The sequence below is a fragment of the Mytilus galloprovincialis genome, chromosome 13 (genome assembly GCF_965363235.1).
Source record: "Mytilus galloprovincialis chromosome 13, xbMytGall1.hap1.1, whole genome shotgun sequence".
Lineage (NCBI taxonomy): Eukaryota > Metazoa > Mollusca > Bivalvia > Mytilida > Mytilidae > Mytilus > Mytilus galloprovincialis.
Genome location: NC_134850.1, coordinates 48,196,085 through 48,211,702, shown reverse-complemented (window position 1 = coordinate 48,211,702; position 15,618 = coordinate 48,196,085). Strand labels below are relative to the sequence as shown.

The window sequence follows — 15,618 nt, the reverse complement described above, 5'->3', positions numbered from 1 at the left end:
ACTCCTTCTACCTTATCGTATGGCGTTCAAATATCTCAATTGATAACGTTCACATTCAATTCAACATTATACAAATTCAGTAATAGGAATGCGCTCATAATGCTACCATCAACGAGATTAGGAAGACGTATGCATGAAACCTATATATAATGTTACGTTCATTGACACGAATTAGTTGACCGATACATTTTATCGTCGTCTCAATTCATTTTGATGTATGCATGACATCATACGATGGGAATTTATCGACGCATTCGCTCTGTTTTGGGGTTCAATTCTCTTAGTTTTTCATTCATTTTTATCTTCTAAATTAAACTTATGTTGCCTCGTGGTACTAACCTGGTATTTAAAAAAATGATGCCAATGAGTTAGTTTGTGGAGTGCAATTATAGTTGTGTCGCAAAATTAATTATAAACGACATATCAATATGTAAATTGGAAGATTCTGAAAACGTTTTTTGCTTTGAAAAGATAATCCATAGATGTGATACGGAAGTCATAGGAATTATTCATTTTAATTTTGAACAGTTCATCCTAACTCTGCTATCATTATATTTGTTAACATCCAATTATCCAAACATGATTGAGAATATACGAATGAAAATACGTTTTTTTCAAGCAGTTACCAAAAACCATTAACAACTGGAAAACAAATGAAATGTATAAAAGAAAGGGAAGAGAACACGTTTCCGTGAATAACTGAGCAAATATGTTGTAAATCCGCCACTAAACATGGACATACAACGACGACAACATAGTTGTGGTACTTTTCACTACACTTTAGAGATTACTGTATAATTAAGCAATCTAAAAAATAAATTTCGATCAGACATTTACACCACCCACCAGAACTTTACACCATTGAGGTCAATAAATAAAGACAACAGTAGCATACCGCTGTTCAAACGTCATAAATAGATTGCGAGAAAACAAGTCCGGATAACAGACTAAAACTGAGGGAAACACATCAACTACAAGGGGAAATCAACGGAACAAAAAAAAAACCCACCAAAATGCAACAGAAACAAGCATGCGTTTATGAATTTGGAGAAATGAAGTTAAAGTTAACTTCGCTTTGCAATTATGATACGATCATTGATATTAACCTCACCCACGTATCATTCCAAGAACCACACTTCAAGATTTGCTGTATCCGCCATTACAATTTTCTAGATTTCTGAGTACTTATTGAAAATTATACATATTCTTATTTGAATCGGAAGGTTTTTACTAAACACATGACCTTAAACACTTAAGCAATTAATGCATGGGTGGTACAGTACTTGCAATTAAATTATATATTTACCAAGTATTAGAACTATACATCGCATTCATATTTGATACATTTATAAATACAAACTACATATTAGACCTGAACATGGGTAATGAATTATAAACGATTATGTTGGATATGTAAGTTCCTGGACGTGAGACAATAGAACACACTGCAACTTTGGCTCAAATACATAGATTGTAATAGTTGAACACTTGAAGATGCAGTCTAGATGCGGACGACATCGACCTCTTAAGAATGAATGTTTATATGCAGTTAAGGTTGCCATGTCACTGATGAGTCTTATGTCGACGTGGGCGCGTCTGGTATACCAAATATTAAAGTTGTATCTTTGCTGAGTATTGAGTATTGATACAATACAAAACATTAGAAAGACAAGAGAGCGTTGAAATCGACAATAAACTGGCAATACTGTGGCAAACAATTACTTAGAGTTACTAAAACCTTATTGAAACATTTGTTAATGTGCGAACACACAAAATAGTGCCATCCAACAGAAGCCGCAAAAGCAATTGGGTTGAATGACACATTCATCACTTAAACTTTTCTAGTTTTAATATTTAAACGGTTTTATTTCATTTCATTCAATTCTTCCTATGATTTATGAAAGCCTTCTTTACCAATAAATTTATTTTAGTCTTAAACTATTCATCTGTTGAGACATTCAGTTATTGAATACATTCTTAACATCATAACTTTATGACGTAATAGCAACATTGAAGTTGATAAATTATTATTTTCTGGGAAATTTATAGAACAAATATTAGACAAAATTCTATTTGGATCTTCGAACTGTCTCCGTTATAACTTACATCTTATAAGGATAAATTTTACGTAGAATTAATGTTTCACAGTATTAACTCTAAATTGATATGTTAACAATTAAGATAGTTATTGAAAACCTCCAGTACCCCTTCATACATTCTTTAAAGGATTCATCAATCAGCGTGATTGGTGAACATAAGCTCATGGAGTACATTTATGAATGAAACAGATGTTATGGTGACGTCTAAAGGGGTAACTAGGGGTTACATTTTGATGGATTCTGCGTTAATTTCATTCAATATAATTGTTATTTTTCCAAGATGTATCATGAATATAATGACAGCGACGGTTAAATCATAAGAATGAAATCATTTAAATTAAAGTAATGTTATGAAAGAACTTACCTTTGTGACTGCGGATACACACATTACATTTATTTCATTTAAGTAGCTTATATCAAATGCTTACTAAAATTCTTTCATAAAGTTTATGTATTTTATACACCAATAACAACACATGAATAACATTTATTTAATATGTTGATTTTATCAATTTCAGAATACCACGTCACGTATATATAACATGATGACAAAAAATAGGTCATTTTACAATCAATACGTGCTGTTAGATAATACGTCACAGTCTGTAGTGTGTAGGTAGAAATCACATGATACATGTAGTGGCGACATCAACAAGTGTTGCAATAGTATGCCTATATTGGGGAATATATAATTAAAAGTTATATAGTAAATTTTATTAGAATTTCATGACTTTTAACATGACAATAATAACAAAACAATAAACAACACGTTTTATGAAAAATACGAAATATCATAGTTCGTTCAAAATGTCTTCTTTCTATCTATTGACCATAAGCCGGTCAATGTTTCGTATAATGGACCAGTCAAGTGGTCCGTTAAGTATTTTTGATACCGTGACTTCATGAATAATAAATAAGATTTCAGTAAAATGGCATAATATGGTCAAATATTTCAAGTAAAGTACAAAAAGATCTTTCTTTTCTCAATTTAATCTATTCAAGCAAAAACAAAGCTAGTAAACGGTTGCATAAATATTGCTTGGAAATATATATTTAGTATCACAGGAAAACATGTTGGTTTGTTTGACTACGTTAACAAAATAATATGACAAGCATATTAATTAAGGGCCTAATGTCAGTTTATTGACGGTTCGGTTATATATGTGGATCTCAGCTTAAATTCTGTTTAATATATAGTTTTAAGAAGATGATCGCCTGGTACATTAACTGCAGTATGGTCATTAGTGATATGGATTATTTGTTAAACTATACATGTTGACGGTGTTCTACTTTTCACAAACTTTCACGCTTCAAATCAACATATAAACAGAGAGAAAAATATTTTGACATCATTTCATTACATTACATATGATGCTGTCCAGTGATCAAAGAAGACAACATGTAAGATGTGTATTAAATTCACAATTTTAAATGGTATAATAAAATCAAATTTGGTTATCAAACTAATTTATCCTAATATCAATATAAATTTAATTACTATTGCTTAGAGGTGTGTAATAAATTGTCAAGCTCGATATCGACAAACAACATCCTAAACCACAAGAAATGCGCAATATATATCAAAATGCCAGACGACATAGTATTAGGATTATCTAATGCATGTATCATGATTTAATTAGAACGCATTAATTATTTCGGTTAACCAGATGTCTGTCTGTCATAAGATGATAAAAGCATGGGATTGGTTGTATTTGGATACCAAACTTTATAGTATCAAAACATGTTTCAATGTATAACTTCAACCGTCATTTCGTTACACCTAAGTATCTTCTAAATATGTGACAACTGTCTCCGACAGGTTATAGGGCTTACACCATAACTGTTGTATACGTCATCGCAAATTGATCCTAACAGCGTTGTTCCTAACGCGGGAATCTCACTCATGTACCTACAGGTGTATTGATTATTGCCTTATTGCTTAGGGTTTCATCCAATTTGAATTTGAATATTTGTTTAATCTCAATCTAAACACATGACTCGTTTACAACTCTTCAAAGTCCATGGGACACAGGTGATGCCTCCGCTTGTATTAAACATGAAAAAGGGATATTATCTTATTTTGTACTTAATCTAAGTTTTTTGGTAATAAGCATTGGGGATAAGTTTCATAAGTGGCGTTCACACAGTGTCGATTATTGCTCCCGTTTGAGATCAAACAGGGTCAGTACACGATAAGTGATACAAATGGGAAATGTGTCAATCGGACATAGATGATGCACCCGCTTGCATATCATATACAATTATAAACGAACATAAGTTTCTGAAGAACAGTTAAAAGTAAAATCACAAAAATACTGAAATTAAAGGAAAATCAATTCGGAAAGTCCATAATCACATGGCAAAATCAAATAACAAAACGCATCAAAAACGAATGGACAAGAACGGTCATATTCCTGAATTGGTACAGGCATTTTCAAATGTAGAAAATGGTGGATAAAACCTGGTTTTATGGCGCTAACCCTCTCACTTTGATGACAGTCTCATCAAATTCCGTTATATTTACATTGATGCGTTAACTAAACAGACACAATAAATAAAATAGTCAAAATATGGGTACATCAGTCATCATCGTATAACAATTTTAAAAGGAACAATTTAACAGAACACAAAAACATCTATCTACAAACACATTCATTGATTTGTGTGTCTGACGTCAGAAAATTTTATACGTCACATAGATTTGTCGTTCAATGTGCATACAAACAATTTTAAATTTACATAGGCAATATTAGTATTTAGTGTTAAAAAATCAAAAGTATGTAAGAATAAATTTCAGAAATAGACCGAGATTGAAAATAGTCAAAAAGTTATATATAGAATTCATAAGAATCCACAAATAGTTAATTCCACTACGCGATTGGATGATTTTGACGTTTATGGTTCAGCGTATTTTGTAATTATAATAGAAATATATCATAATGACATAAAATAGAACAATATCATACTCACGGGACTTAAAGCGACGCTTCCCAAATTTGTAAATTTTTGGTAATACGTATTGTGTTGTTTTATAACATTTGGTTGAGGCAGACTTATGTTAGAGAAAAGAAACGAAAAATTCAGCAATTTTTCCATCTAAAAAGGGGCATAACTCTAGAATAGTTAAAATGACGCTACCAAAATTCAAACAAAAGGGTCCAGACAGTTAGGTGCGTCCCGTTTCATTCAGAGAAACGCAGTCGATTTCGTCTAGTCGGATTAAAATCGTGACTTTGTCGTGACAGATTCAGCTATATCAAATCAAAATTGTAATGCGGACACGAAAGGTAAAAAAATCAGATTTCTATCCTCCATGATCTGGAATGTCCTTTTATTGCCTGAACGCTGTAGTATAAGTTCGTAACAGATTCCTACATATCATTGAGGTCGGCAAAGAACCCCCGACAGTAAAGTGCATCCCGTAACATTCGGGAAAACTCATCCGATTTTATCTAGTCGGATTACAATCATGACTGATTATTTTACACTTTTTTCTTATTTTGTTCTGTTCAGTCACTGACCACAGCTCAGGTTGGAGGTTTTAGGATTAACAAACGTGTCGAAGCCCACCACATGATGTGTCTGTCTGTATGTCCGGAGTCTGTGATTCAGCTTTTATCGTCTGTTGTTATCTGCCATGTTTTGTTTAATTGTTTCAGCATAAATCAGGCCATTGGTTTTCTAATTTGGTGTGTTTCCAATTTTCCTTGAAGATCGGTATTTTTGCTGATTTACTTTTTACATGGTACGATGAACTACAGTTGCCTTCATTCTCGTTGTTTTACTTTTTACATGGTACGGTGAACTACAGTTGCCTTCATTCTCGTTGTTTTACTTTTTACATGGTACGGTGAACTACAGTTGCCTTTATTCTCGTTGTTTTACTTTTTACATGGTACGGTGAACTACAGTTGCCTTCATTCTCGTTGTTTTACTTTTTACATGGTACGATGAACTACAGTTGCCTTCATTCTCGTTGTTTTACTTTTTACATGGTACGGTGAACTACAGTTGCCTTCATTCTCGTTGTTTTACTTTTTACATGGTACGGTGAACTACAGTTGCCTTCATTCTCGTTGTTTTACTTTTTACATGGTACGGTGAACTACAGTTGCCTTTATTCTCGTTGTTTTGCCACTGGTGGATAATTGTTTGATTGGCAATCACATTTCCTCATTTGTATATTACAGTTGACAAACCGGTCTCCCTGCGTATGGTATTCGTTCGATTCCATTGGTAGTTTATCAAATCTCGGTGTATGTAGGTAATGGATTAAGGTACTTTTGATCATATATTTACTACCTACTGTTACATAATTTTACCCCTGAAGTAACCATAAACGGTTTTCTATTAAAGTGATAAGTCTGTAACAATATTTTCTGTTTTACTACATATGTTTTATAATGTCATAAAACAATTGGTAAATTATAAATTTCATGCGTTCAAAATTATGTTGTCTTTTACATATACTTCATGGGGAACACAAAGCCGCATATCAAAAAGCCAAGGATGTATGAGATCCGAAACAGTAGAAGAGCAATATAACCAAGAGGAATCTGAAATATTGGCCAAATCCTTCAACGGTCAAATTTGCTGGGGAGAATCAAAACCTTAGTTTCTTGGTAATTTAAAAATTTCTAAACGAAAAAGTTTAGAAAGGTTTGTTATAAATCATGTCTGTTCCGGAATACTGACACGTGAGCTGATGATACACATGGGGACTGATAGTTTACCAGAAGGTATCAAACCAGTGCTGTTGTAATAAAAACAAAACAACACGATACATACATTTAATGCGTAAAATTATGAAATTTGGTTCTTTAAACTGTAGAACATTATTTTGTCATTTATCATTTAAAAAATTGTCTATGCAGTTTTTATATGAATATAACATCCATGGTTCCAAAAATCTGTTTATGTAATTTTTAAACAGTTTTATGGTTTTGGCAAAGTACTAGTATTGTTATCCTGTCTTGTAGACGCATATTTCTCTTTAATTAGGTTAATCCACCAAAGGAATACACTTTATGGATTTTTTTGATGAATGTTTTGGTATTAAAATAGATTCATATTTTGTTAATTTAGGATAAGGTTTTGAATGATATCAATATTTCACAAGACTAATAGTTATCAAAGGTACCAGGCTTATAAATTAGTACGCCCTACGCGCGTTTCGTCTTCATAAGACTCATCAGTGACGCTTAAATCAAAATACATTTGTTGTTAGAAAACCAAACAAGTATAAAATTGAAGAACATTGTGGACCGAAAATTAAAAAAAGTTGTGCCAAATACGGCTAAGGTAATCTATGCCTGGGATTTGAAAATCCTTAGTATTTTGAATAATTCATACTTTTGCAAACAGTATAAATGACAAAATAATTTATATTCATGTCAACACCGAATTGCTGACTACTGGGCTGGTGATACCCTCGGGGACGAAACGTCAACCAGCAGTGGCATCGACCCAGTGGTGTTAATAGTTATCAAAGGTACCAGGCTTATAATTTAAGCATTGAGATTTATACCTACTACCTCAAACCAATAACATTGTGCTTCATACTGGACACAGCATGACAAGCGACAATAAACCAACCATCAACTAATTGCCTTATAAAAGACAAATTATCCATTTTACAAAAGTCATGTGGCAAACATTGAATTATTGCAGTTTACCAGTTAACTGCCTGTTATATTATGATGAAAGCATGGAATTGGGAGAAGGTTAAATGGATACCAGTCTTTATGAAAATCGCTGCGCAATTTTAATAAAATGCCGTATATAATGATAGCAGAAAAAGAAAACAACAACATTTTACGTCTTCAAATTAGCACCAAGTCTAGACAGACTGTGAAGGTAAAGAAAACATTTTTAATATTTGACATCATGAAAGATAAAGTCATATAAAATCCAAAATCTGGATTGTCATCAACACAAAAACAAAGAACAAACATTATTCAATACACTCAATTATATATCAATACAGAACATAAAATCCATGTATATATAAAATCTGGTAATTTTTCAAGCTTGTTCTGACTGATTATATATGACCATTGTGATTCGATGCTATTATGAGGTATGGAATCATTCTAAATATTTTTAACAAATATTCCAGTTATGTCAACTCTTCGAAAACAACAAATTTAATAATTAAATTATTAGTTTCCAAAGTTTAGATCAAACTGTTCTAACAGAATATTTAATATAATGAAAACGACCATAACGCTTGGTGAATCTAAACACCCTTGCTGACAAGCGGGGTTTACGCTGTAATGTTCTAACTCCAAAACAAGTTTAACCGCAAAAATGCGCAGTTCGTGTGGAAATTACTATACAATGTATCATGATTTAATTTAGATACATGAACAATTTAAGTGGGGCAGATGGTTTTCTGTCAAAAGATAACAATATGGGATGGGTTGAATTTCACGAATACCAGATCTAAATCTTAAAACATTATCAATGTATTATAGACTGTTTCTTCACTAAATAAGGTCCCCATGCATGAGGAATATAACACATATCGTTCTAAACATTTGTAGAACAATGAATTATCAGTTTACTTCTATGGCGAGTTTGTCATACTAAGGTAAAGGAGAGGAATCGTATAGATCTATCATGTTTATTAAAAAGGTACTGCTGGTTCGTCCTCGAGGGTATCACCAGCCCAGTAGTCAGCACTTCGGTGTTGACATGAATATCAATTATATGCTCATATTTATAAATTTCCTGTTACAAAAATTTTCACAAAACTAAGGAGTTTTTTTATCCCAGGAATAAATTACCTTAGCTGTATTTGGTAAAACTTTTAGGATTTGGTCCTCAATGCTCTTAAACTTCGTAATTTATTTTCCCTTTTTAACATTTTATAGTATTCGAGCGTCACTGATGAGTCTTTTGTAGACGAAACACGCGTCTATAGCGTAAATACAAAATTGAAATCCTGGTCTATCATTTCTAAAAGGTTAAACTTGTAAATATTGGAAGTGTTTCGGATTTTGATTTTGCCATTTGATTAGGGTTTTGCGTTTTGAATTTTCCTCGGAGTTCAGTTGTTGTAATTTTACTTTTGTAAATAATTGATTAAAATGATTGTTTGAGGAAATAAAGTTTAGATACTGACATACTTTGTATTTGGTATATTAAAAGAGGAGGAACCATCGGGTTACTTTATCATGTCTAATAACAAGACGCCAATCTGTTAGACCAACTGTAAACCAACTAATATTTGTGATTTACTTTCTCGAATAGAAAAATATCGCGAATATGTAAAACTTTGATTTTTCCTTACTAAACTACACCAATTAAATTTGAGAATCGTGAAATTTAATCGCCTCGAAATGAGCTAGAAAGGGCTAAACTCGAAATAAAGTATCCGCGAAAATAATGTATCCGCGAAAATAAGTTGGTTTATAGTACAAATGTACATTTCTTTTAAATTTTCGATCCATTTTTGTGTATAGTCTTTCAAACCTCCAATGTGCAAGGAAACACGTTGTGACAACGTTGATGTCTTCATTGAAGCACATATTACCTAGTAACTTGACCTAGAGCCTGTTGTTATTGAAGAGTCGAGCAAATGTATACAAAAAACAATTGTTTTATAAGAAAGGGGTGGGGAAGAAAGACAAAATACGCACTTGGTTAAATCATGTGTAACTTATTGTTGCGTAAATTGTAATTGGTTATACGCCAAGTATAGTATGCATTTAGCAAAAAAAATGAGAGTATCGTCAACCTAGTACCCTGGTTTCATACGTAAACTGGTATGTTCGTTAGCATAAATGCACTTTATCTAAGAACATATGTATCTAAATAATATATAGTCTTTTTATGAGAAAACAAACAAGAAAAATGCATGTTAGATCAATAAAAAAGCACATGCTTGATTCACATGATTAAATTATGGCAATTTCTTCAGTTCTACGTCATAATAGTGTAAATTGTCACTGGTTGTATGCCAAGAATGACATAATGTTGCAATAAAATAAAGATCACATAGCAAAAATGTGTAAAGTATCGCCAACCTAGTACCCTTGTTTTATATGTAAACTGGTATGTTCGTTACCAAAACACGTTTTATCTTAGTTTGATATTTATATATTTAGAGTTAAAATAAACTATTATGTCATCTAATGAGAAAACAACAAGAAAAAATCATGTGATATCAAAGACAACAACACATGTTTAAAGTATGGGAATCTCTTCATGTCTACCTAATTATTGCGTAAATTAACATCGATTATACGCCAAGGTATGACGTAAATGTTCCTATAAAATGAAGATCACATAGTAAAAAAATATAAATGTGTAAAGTATCCTGGTTTTATGTTTATGCAAAAACTAAGGCTTAAATAATTCTAAAGTATCCATTGTTAATGGTGAATGAATTCCCTCCAACTTGCTTCACATAGAAATCTTGGCACTAGATATTCACTCCTTTCTCTGATCTAGAAAAAAAATCTTTTAATAAAACTACTTTGCATCGATATGATTAGCCATATTTTTACCAATTTTTATAATAACACCCTTTCTTTCCTCGGACACTAACTGTCCCAGATATTGGTCTCCAATGCATAGCAAAGAGATTTATCGAAGCCCTAAATAGTTTAGTACTCCAATTCTCCAATCCAAATCTACTAGCACTTGGTTAGTGTTCTGTTTGATTCTATAAGTACTCAGTCCGCCTACATGAATATTCTGCATAGCATTCAGTCTTCATGTCTGAATCTTCTACTACTTGAGAAATCCTGTAGTATTTAGACCACCTGTTTACATCTTCTAGTACTCAAGTCAATAATTTTGCATAAATCGTCTAGTATCATGAGTATTCAGTCTTCATGCCTAAATCTATCAGTATTCAATCACACTGTCTACATCTCCTAGTACTCAGTATTTCTGCTTAAATCTTCTTGTAATCAGTCATTCTGCATACGTCTGCTTGTACTCTGTCTTACAACCTTAATCTAGTAGTATTCGGTCATCTTCACTAAATCGGATAGTAATCAGTATTTATGTCTGAATTTTACAGTACCAATCCTCAACTATAAACGTCTACGAGTACTCAGTGCTACAACATAAATCTACTACTACTATGACTCGATCAATCTGACTATGTATCTATTTAATAAAGTACTCAGTCATGCTGTCTATATAAACTAGTATACACAAGCCAAATAGTGCTTAAATATACGCGCATACTTAGTCATTCGGTTTAAATCTCGTAGAACCCATCTATGTGTAGTTCTTCTAAAACTCAGTCTTCCTGTCTTAATTTACTAGTACTCATTTCTCCTTCCTTATTCATTTACTAGTATTCAGTGGGACTTTCTTCGTACATTTGTAGTTGACAAGAAACTTTCTGTTGAAGGTCGTTGTTTTCTCCGGGAACAATAGCTTCCACTGCCGATAAAATGCTGTCACCATGACCTACTTGACTTAATCCACTTCGTCCCATGGGGGACTAAGGGCGACCACATTGGCTTTCCATCTTTTCATGTCTTTTGCTAGTTTCTTTGCCTCTTCCCACGTTTTCTCAATATTCTATAGATCAGATGCCAAATCTCTGCGCCAGACGGTTTTTGCTTGCCCTCTTTTATGATGGCCCTGAGGATTTGAATCTAACGACTGTCTAGTTACATTTGTGTTGTTTTATGTAGAGTTTGTCCAATCTTTCTACAGATGTTTGTCTTGTCCTCTATATTTCGTTGGTTCTTATGATGGTTTGGCCACTTAATTCCAATAATGTTTAAGTAAACGCAGCTATTAGTCTCCAAGTTTCTGACCCAAAGAGAGGTGTAGGTTCTACATTTGGGTCACCATGATATAGCAAATATCCCTGAAAGTGGTGTTAGATATTTATATCAAATAAACAATCAAACAAACAATCATATATGTTTGTGTTGATCAAAACGCTCTTGTTTTGTTAAACATAACTCTGTATTCACCTTCGCATAAGTAAGTAGTCAATGCAATTTACTTATATTAACCTTTTAATCATGCCACTCTCGTCTTTTACATTGAGTGAATAATAGAAATCGAACGACATATCATAGAGCAGACCGCGCAGTAGACGTAAACAATAAACAGTGTCATCTATATGTATATTCGTGTGTATATTTCCAGTCACTCATGTAAGTGCATGTAGATGACAAAAGAGTCTTTTTGACACGTTGCAAAGAACACATAGTGAAATTTAAATTAGCACACCTGAACATAACTGTCTTCTATTTCTTGTCTTTCCAATTTTATTTACCGTTTACCACAAAATTGAATGATTAACCAACTTTTGCATTGCAGCATTTTGAAATTCAGTTTTCCCGCGTCACAGATGCCAAGTAATTTAAAATAGAACTGTAATTGACATTTCTTTGAGACACATTTGTCATTGTCATTGTGGATTAAACTCGAAGAAACAACTTGGCTGTTATGAAACATTGCAGGGAATAACAGCATTGGAGAAAAATTGTACTTTGATATGAATATCTTTGTATTTAATTTATTCTGGAATCAGTAATTGTTTAATAGCGTTATACTATCGATTGCTTCTTTACAAGTTACTATATACCAGACAGATAAATTTACTTTGATAGACAAAGTCAATAAGTTAGCTAACGAAACTACTCAATTATTCAACTTTTTTTCTATAAATGTGCCGTTGTTACATAATACTATTTTCCTGGAATCATCAAATTTTATACCAGTTTAACAAGGAATGGTAATAGCAGGGATGGGTTTGAAAATATTGGATAAGCGTAGCTTTTCCGTAAAGAGGAGGCGTTGTGCGAAGATATTCTTGTCAGATCGAAATAACTCTAGAAATGTAACATATTGTGTGGACACCTGTAGTATTAAAATGGGCACAGGTAAATCACATAACAAACCAAGAGGTTTACAGGACTAAATTGTTCCATTTTTTTTTTTTTTGGTTTTAATTGCGTACTAGGAAACCCATTAACCAACCAAGAGATTAACATGGCTATTTATCGTTCGTATGTTGTGGTTAGATTGGTTTTTGGTTGGCCTTTTTTTTTTAGTTGTCTCCGTTCGTATATAATCTGTGAAAACATTACGAACGTGTATTTTATAAGCAAGAAATATGAGCGTTTTAATTCAAAGTACTTTATAGAGACACAAAGCTTCCTCTGTTTTGTTGTTTCATAGATCACACAAAATCATTACATGCACTCGGAAGCCCGAGAACAGAAAACCAACGAAAAGTAGACACAAAACAAAAACAACAACAACAACAACTACACGAAAAAAAACCAAACTATAATGACATATCGATATGAACTACTTGTATATATTCCATACAAATTCTTCAATTGTTAAACGATTAGTTATAGTATGGTTAAGTGGATATGATTATAATAAAATCTAACAAGGATGAAAGTTTTCCAACAAACGCAATCATGATCAGTATGGTAGTATGTAACGGACAGACGGACGGACTTTGTCTTACCGCGGTGTGATGTGCGTTGGGTGTCTCATCTAAATCATTCAATGTTGATACGTATTTAAACTTTGTGACGACTTAATAAAACTGAATCTTATGCAATAATATGATTGTTGTTCCCGGATGCTCATACAATATTTTTAGATTCTCGGTTCTAGTTGCCGATACATTTGCCAATGTTTTAATATATATTACTTAAAAGTATTAAAATCTCAGTCGCCTGCCTACCAATTTGTTAAATCTTATATATCAATGTAACAAGGGGAGCTGTGAACCTCTTCAGAATGGCGTACAAACTATGTCCATTGTCTATTTCAAATAGACCTTAGATGTGTAAGCACAGATTTATATAGTTGTATAGACCCTGGATATACATCAATGATAGCATGGGAAACACACAGTGACATATTTGTAATAGAATGCTAGAAAGAGAGCATGAGTGTCGCTGCATCTAAATACTATGAATTACAGACAAAACAGAAAAGGAAGAAAAAATCAGAAGCAAACACGTAAAAAAAGATAAAATCTTATTTGTTGAAAAGTGAATTGCACTTTAGTTTTTCTGTTTTCAATTTAATGACGACATATCTGCAGTTAATTACGTAAATACTAAGCCACACGTTTTATCAATATTTAAGAAAAATAGGATACATGCTTCAGTGGTCGTTAAAATTAAATCATGTTTATTGACAAATTCATATATAAAATATGTTTTTATTGAAGGAAACAGATAATTTTGGCAATACGCAATATATAACTTCAAAGATAAAAACAAAAGCAAAAACACGTGTCCTCACATATGTAATCAAATAGTATAAAATGACTTACCTGGTTGTACCTGTAGACAAGTTACATTAAATGACACTTCTGTATATCCATCTCCCAGAAATCTTGCTTTCCGATGTTTGTTATGGTCAAAGTCTTTTATTGGAACTATAGAACTGCGTAATTCACAATTATAATGAATCAGGTCAAATTGAACGTTTGCCAAGTTTTCGTCATAGCTATATTTACTAAATTGTGTTTATTTATAAAATTTATGTATGATTCAGGGTAGATTCTGAATCATGATCTCTGAGACATATATTTCATCAGTGGTCGGAGCGGATTCCTGTTATTGTTAAAATCTCTTCACTACTGAATGACGTCGTCAAGACTTACTTAAAAAAAATATCCACTCATGACCGTTCGTTGAACTTAATAGTATTTCATTGATCGGTCTGACTAGAAATTGAAGTTACATAACGAACGTCTGCAAGTATAATAGTGTGGGTTTTTTAACCGTTCACCTTAAGATCCCGATCATTTAAATCATAATAAAATAATCTAGATCAATATTTGTTTAGTTACCTAATTATGATTCGGAAAGAAAACAAGTTTACAGAGTGCATGTACTGATTAATGCAACCGAAACAGAGCGTAACAATTGGCACACTGTACTTCTTCAGTCTAGTACGTACTACTCGTAAAATTTATAATTATATAAATGATTATACAATTCATTCATCATAGTTTATATGTACTGGATAATGATCAAAGAATTAATTAACCTATTAGATAAAAATATGCAAACCTGTTCTAGTATCGGATTGTTCTGCCTCTAAACGATTATATTTATGTTGTATAACAATTAACGATTATGATGTAGAGCACTGCATACACATTTATCAATTGTGTTCCCCTCTGTATAATAGAATAATAAGAATATTTGCTATTCCCATCAAGGGTCAAAATAACTAATTATGTTTGTCGCTGAATATTTCAAATATTGGTGAATGTTGACAGAATATATCCAATGTATAAAGCTAAAACCCGAAGGGTAACTGAGTTATAGAAATATGTTCACTTGTGGTCTTCTTCCGACTGTTAGTTAAAATGTTCCCAGAAAAGGGAGGCTTGTTTTGGGTTGCGCGGGATGTAACATATAAGCTGTCACCTGAAAAAATGCTTACAGTTGCATGATGATTTAGTCTTAGATACATGATTTATTTTATTCAGTTGTTATTGGCTTTGAACTAGCTGCCATTAACTGCGAATACTCTCAGATCAGTATTAAGT

The 15,618-nt window shown here is 32.5% G+C and overlaps 1 long non-coding RNA gene across 1 annotated transcript; it reads right to left on the bottom strand.

Annotated features, from left to right (window-relative positions):
• Positions 1-1,327: 1,327 nt before the first annotated feature.
• On the bottom strand, positions 1,328-14,828 carry LOC143057589 (uncharacterized). The gene is made up of 2 exons (XR_012972745.1): positions 14,389-14,828; positions 1,328-11,940 (listed from the first exon to the last, which is right to left on the bottom strand). It is a non-coding gene; the product is annotated as an uncharacterized LOC143057589 (long non-coding RNA).
• Between the last annotated feature and the right edge of the window lie 790 nt (positions 14,829-15,618).